The following is a 7,011-nucleotide window of genomic DNA, read 5'->3' on the forward strand; positions in this document are numbered from 1 at the left end:
TCTCTTCCAGCTGATAGGATTCTATGATTCTGTATGATTCTATTTACTAGACTCCATAGCAAGCAGGGACTAGCAACAATTTCTGCTTTAACCATAAGACCTGTAGACTTGGTCAATAATCTGATGCTTGACACTACTCTTGCTTGCGCAGAGCAAAAAAAAAATCAATGCCAACAGCTACAAGACTTTGCCATGACAGCCCCGGTTCCTCCAGGAGCAGCCCAGGAGAGAAGACTTCTAGCCTAGACTGCAAAGGGGTCAGCGCAGTGGGGAGCAGCAACCTGACCTCATGGGTGCTTCTGGTGCTGACAGCTACTTCATGTTGCTTTTGGTGTGTGTTCCTGGAGCGAAGTCAGAGTCTCTGCTCCAATAGGATATGCAACAGCTAGGCAGGAAAAAAAGACCAACTTGTTCTTATTTACTTTTACTAAACAACCAAATCCATTTTTCTGCCATCACATGTGAATAAACCCAGTGGTAAGACAGAGTATGTGCATTTTAACCAAGAGTCTGATGGGAGCTTGACATGTCTGCTCATCTGCCCTGTGCTATCATAGAATGATTTATGGTGCTAGGGCTTTAATAACAGGCTAACTCTGACATACAGACACAAACTTCTTGGAGAGTACGAACCTCCTGCCTCCACATCAGAGCTCACCACATGGAATCTCATCCTGCTCCAGCAGGGAAGGACCTTTGATAATTCTTCTCCATTGGCCAATAATCACTCCCAGACTTGGGGGTACCAAGACGCTGTCTCTCCCCACAACTCTGTGCTGCTGATCCAAATTCCCTGTTTCTACAATTGCTGACACACTCTGCACAGAAACCTCCTCCTGACCCTGTGAGCACGCACAGTGCTCCAGCTGCAGAATGCCAGACACACAAGTCAAGTGAGCCCTCCTGCCAGGACTGGTCTATGGGAGATAAATATCACCGAGCAAGCCATACTGCCTGAGCTCAGGCCTCCCTGACTGATCCTTGGGAGCAATGCAGCAATGCTTCCAAAGTCAGCCCAGGGTTCAAGGCACATTTTCCCCTCCCTATGCAAATCCAACCGGCTAAATGAGCAACCTCTGATAACTGTGCTACCTTACAATCCAGCATGATTGGTCATGTGGTCATGGTAGTATTGGGTTGATGGTTGGACTTTGTGATCGTAGAGGTCTTTTCCAACTTTAATGATTCTATTCTATTTTGTGACTGCCAGTGTGTGCACCATCAAGAGAAACCTCCTTCTTCCATTGTTTTTCTCTTAAATTTGTGGGTTCAGAAAAGTGATAGACAAATAGTGAAGTTGAAAGGGAGCATGACACAGTTCATAGCTTGGGATTGGTGCAAAAAAATTGCTGCAAGTATCAGGTAGTAACCGTGATAGATTCACAAACTGCATGTTGGGATGATGAAATGCTTATCTGTTTGGAGAGAACAACACAGGATTGATGTACCACCAGTTTCTGAAATGCTACCCAGTGTCATGGCATAGACTTGTTTAGACTTCAGTCAGTGAGAACTCAAAAGGCAGCTGAAAAAGCAAAATGGTGACCGCGTTCCTTTGCAATATATATTTGCACACAAAGTACTCAGTACAGACTTAATCCTTTTTCTCATTCTTTTTTCTCTATAGTTTAGTTTTGATGACCATATCTTCATCTGTTGCTATTTTATTTTTGATTTACAGTGTCATCTCTGCTTTACTTCCTTGCAAAACACCATTCATAGGGCATCATGTAAAAAATGCTGCTGAACAGCATACACTGTGTTTCAGAATACACAAACTTCACAGGTTTTTTTATTTACATACAAGGACTGATTATTCTGAAGGAAAAATTATATACAGCTACAGCACGCTAAAATGTCCAAATTATATATTAGAACTTTTCTGAGTCCAAAGATTTAGTCTTCTGAGATTACCTAGCAAGAGACAATTGATTTATTTTTCTTTATAGACTTTGTTTACTCAGTCAAGCTCTGATCTGATGCAATCCTTGGTTTCCAGTTGGATCCTTTACCTCTTCTTTTTTTCAAACAGAGTTGGGGAGCTAGCACACAGAGAGAACAAGGGAATTGCCTGAGGTGAGTGGTGCTTAACAGGATTGAACTCACGTATAGACACAAGTTCTTGGAGAGTATGAACCTCCTGTCTCCACAGTGTCACTGAAGTCATGGTACAACACAAAACTGCAAAATAGCTTTTGTTACCAGTATTTATACAGAGAAGAAACTTGAGCAGATCTTACCTAGCAAGTCACATTTCAGAGACTAGTATGCATTTACTTTATAAATGGACAAACCAAAACTTAGAGCCACATTCTTCCTTCCCAAAATTTGTTTAAACAAGATACTATGAGTAAGATGCAAGTCAATTTTTGAAAGAGGATTTTGCTCTAAACAGGATGCTGAAGAGGCCAATTTCTAAACCTGTTGACTTTAAAAAAAAATAAAAAAATCCTGATGTCAATGATGCATCTTTCAAGAACTCTTTCTCATTCACTAGTCTTGTCTGTACCTGGAAAAAGAGTAGGTGAGATCCTCTCCCAACCAGTCACTCATACTATACCTCGTCTGGCAAATACAACAGCAATTCTTCTCCCCCAGAAGCAGACAACATCCCTTTCCAGCAAATCTCTCAGACATCCTCTTGTTCGTGTATCTAATTCAAAGCTGCATTTTGAAGGGCTTGCTGTGTGCTAGAAAGGTGGTTTAGATGTAGTGTTGTGGGATGTGGTTTAGGTGTGGACTCTGTAGAGTAGGGTTATAGGTTGGACTTGATGATCCCAACCTGAATGTTTCTATGATTCTTGCTCTGCAGCCTTCTCCTCTATTCCTGATGCTTTCAGGCCTTTGCAGCTTGAACTGTAACCTCCACCATCCCTTCCTATCGCCAGTTCATTCAAATCCATCCATGGCAGATTGAGATGGTCAGTGCTAATCAAATACTATATACAGAGACAGTGAAAAGAAAAACTGTTGCTAACCCAAGCCATGAAGTAGTACATACATCCATATACCTTCTGGTATCTTCCTGTCCCATGATTTATTCTTCTTGGGCTGCCATCCAATCTACCATACAATCTTGACATCCTTGCTAAGTCTAGCAAACAAGATGAGGTGCAGTCTCTTCTAACAACAGTAGAAGTGAGGATGACTGGCCATGCCTGATACAATACTGGAAACCTTTCCCATTTTTTTCTTCAATGCAACCCCTCTGCATTGCTCCTGACCCTGAGCACTACAGGCACCCACTCCGGGTACACAATTTCTACACCTTCCCAGGCAGAGGAGACTGCTGCTGTCCACAGCCAGAGACAGCACAGAGGGCAGAACAGTTGGATACAAAGTCAATCCTCAACTAAAGTGTAATTTCCTTTCCCTGAGGTGTCAGATCCTGCTCTCCTCCTCTGCATCACACTCTACCAGAGCACCAGTTGTGCAGACTAGCCTTCTGCTGGGTTGCTACACTGGTAAGTTTAGGGGTGACCAGCAACTTCCCCTCATCTATTGGTTTCAGAGTGCAAAGCAGCAGAAGTGGTGCTGTAACACTGCTGTGCTTGGTTTTGTACAGAGGAAAAACACAGGAAACTATGCAATAGTAAAATGAGAACAAAAATAACCCCTCCAACAGGCAGCTGTGCAGATCTACCAGCAACAGAAGATGCGTGTATTTTAATAGATGCTGCACCTCTCCAAGAAGTGGAAAGATGAAAATCAGGGGAGTTGTTCCTCCTGTTGTTCCTCCCACTGAAAGGATTTTTTTAAAAAATGCCAGTGGATAGGTGCTATGCTCCATCTCCCTGTCCGGTTCACTGCATCTACTTTATCTCCTGCTGGGGGAGGAAGGGCATTTGATGACATCAAGGGATAGACATTTCAAAACTCAGTAATTTAAGAGTGAAAACAGCATGAATTAAGAAACAAAAAAGGTATTTTGAGAAAATACTAAAAAACATAGTGACCTATTTTAATGAATGATGATATGTGCTTTAGACAAAAGGCTTAAATGCTGTGTTATGGCCTACTGCCGTTGCTAACTACCAGTCAGAGTACGTCATCCAGCATCGCCTTGTGCCTACTCACCAACAACCAAAAACAGTGGTTCCAGCCACAGCCGGAGAAGATATACTCAGCTATGCAAACTTCCTCCACCTCCAGACTAAACTACTTCCTCATGCAAAATCCTCAGCCAGCTCATACCTTAAGAGGTGCACTGAAATGACCACAGGGAAAAAAAACCAACCCCAATCCTCCCCACCATAAACCTCCGAGTAGAATAGAGATGTGCTTTAAGTTACTGTCCTGGGTTTGGCTAGGACAGGGTTAATTTTTACAGGACGTTGGGAGGGCGATCAGCCAGGATAACCAAGGGGGTATATTCTACACCATGTGATGCTCAGTATATAACTGGGGGTGCTGGCCTGGACGAGGGAGAAGTGTTTGTGGCTCTGGTAAAGAGGCTGAAATTCAGCTTCCAGGCAGCAAGCAACTGCATTGTGCATCACTTCCTTTACATGTTCCTTTGTTAGTTTTGTTGTTACTCCTCCTTCTCTCCCTGTGTCCTTCTGTTAAACTGTCGTTATCTCAGCCCACAAGGTTTTACTTTTTGCTTCCAATTCTTCTCCCCATCCCATCAGGGAGTGAGCCAGTGGCCATATGGTGCTAAGTTGCCAGCTGGGCTTAAACCATGACAGTTACAGGAGTGGAAGCAGTTCATAAAAAATCATTAACACAACAGTGTTTCATGCTGAACTTTTATTTCAATGTTACGCAACTGCATAAGTATAAATAATCGTGTTCAATATACAACAATTATGACATCCATAAGGAGTTTCTTGGAGAAAATAAGACTGCAAACACTTTATTGCACAGACCCTAAAATTATTTTTTTTTTCTTTGCTGAGGAATCTACAGCAGAAAGTCTACAAAGGAACACGTCAGATCTACAACCACAGAAAGACTGACCAAGTAGAACACAGGCAGGAGGATCTCTAACAGTTCACTGATAAGGTAAACACCAACAAACAGGTACTACATAAACACAAGCTTAAGCACTGTTACATTTCCAAAATGCAAAGAACTTAGAAGTGATAATGAACTATACAAAATATACATAAAGATGTAGTGTAAACAAATAGCTAGATGTACTTTAAAGGAAACAAGTATAGTTGAAAAAACTGCAGAAGACTGTAAACCAGGACAGAAATGTTACTCTGAAGTGCATTAGCGTTCATTTGTAGTAACTGCCAAAGCACAGACGAACTGTAAATGTCAAGACCATTTTATCTTTTAAAAACTGCCCCAAAAATATTATCGACTGCTCATGAGTTCCTCTGTGAATGCATCAAAGGCAGTATGAATGTTCTAGTGCCACATGAAAAATCAGACGGACTTGTTTGTATTATTATCTTCCCATGACAGGTTTGCTATAATCCAACTCAACTAATCAGTGTAATAAAGTCTTCAGTAGAGGGAAATGAATTCTGCACACTGCCACTTATCACACAGACCTCCAAGTCAAGATTTCACTGTGCTTTTATAAACAATTTTCTGGCTTTTGAGACAGAAAGACAATCCGTAAACCCTGTGGAACAGGTAGGGGCCTAGCTCTAACTGTGAGTACATAAAACAGAAAGAAGCAAACCCACCATTCACTGTATTGATCCTGATCATTAAAAACCACACATCTGCAAGGGTATTTTGTAGTGCTTCTTTATGTTTCAAATTTTTCCTTTCAACCTTCAAATCAAACCAAATACCTCCACCCTAAAATGATCAAAGTCTACATGTTCCACAGTATACAAAATTTAAATAAGGCTTAGCAAAAGTTAAAAGACAGTCACATTCTAGCACCAAATAGCTCCAACAGGTTCCTTTGTTACAAAATGTTTCTTTTATAATTACAGTATTTATTTTTTTGCATACAAATAAAAAGATTATGTTATGAAATGTATGGAGCTACTCAATGCCTAAGAAATTAATGTGAAACCTGGAATTGCTTGCTAAAAAACAGCAAGCTGTCTACAACGTAAGGCCCCAGCTATGTATTAAAATGTATCGGATGTCCTGAACTGTTTTGAAGATACTGAAATCGCTTTTTGACTCTCTCACTTGTCACAAAATAAAAAAAAACCAACCCAAACCTATGACCATATGAAGCTGATTATGTGGACAAGTATGCCATGGTGATATATATTCTCTAGATGTACTAAAATCCAGGGATGAACATACTAGTACTGGAAGTCATGTGCTTATTATACTTGTGCCTCACACTGTAATGGCTTGAATTGAAAAAAGCTGAAGGAACTCAAAAGAGGGTTGCAGCCAAAAACTAAGCAGACGGCATGTGCTTCAGCCTTGTCTGAGGTGAAGGTCAAGAGAACACGCTCGCAACAGACGAGAACCACCGTTTCACCAGAGAACACAACTCTTGCCGGGATGCCCTGATAACCAGACGGTCCTCATGTAGCTTTAACACCTACTCAAAGAGACAGGCTTTGTGCGGTAGGAGATGTAGTTAGGTCTTGTGTTAAATCTGGTGAAGCAGTCAGCTAGGTACAGTACTATCAAAATCAGATTATTAAAAAATACTGTAAAAACTCACAATAAGTCACCGTATTTATTCTGTACTAGTATTTTTTTTAACCTTAGCTAGGATTTTTAGTAAGTAAAAATGTGGCCTTTTTTTTTCCCCAATCAGACCAATGCTTGTCCACGCCAGGTCTGAGTTTTAATAATTCGGTTTCATAGTTGAGTATGGTAAATAAGTGGCGAAGCAACTATCTTAAAAAAGGGGAGAGTAAACAATGCAATCAGCAGCAAAGTATATATGCTACATTCAATCCCCAAACACAGAGTATTTACAGAGGAAATCTTTTCTTCAACAGCTCTCAGCTGTAAAGGTATTTTTGTACAAATACTATATGGTAACAGTTTTACCGGTTACAGTTGGGAAGGCATTTTGAAAAAAAGTTATCTCTTTACATATCCCCTATTCTCTTTCTTTAGTGACATGAA

Source organism: Apaloderma vittatum, unplaced genomic scaffold (assembly GCF_000703405.1).
Source record: "Apaloderma vittatum isolate BGI_N311 unplaced genomic scaffold, ASM70340v1 scaffold22531, whole genome shotgun sequence".
NCBI lineage: Eukaryota > Metazoa > Chordata > Aves > Trogoniformes > Trogonidae > Apaloderma > Apaloderma vittatum.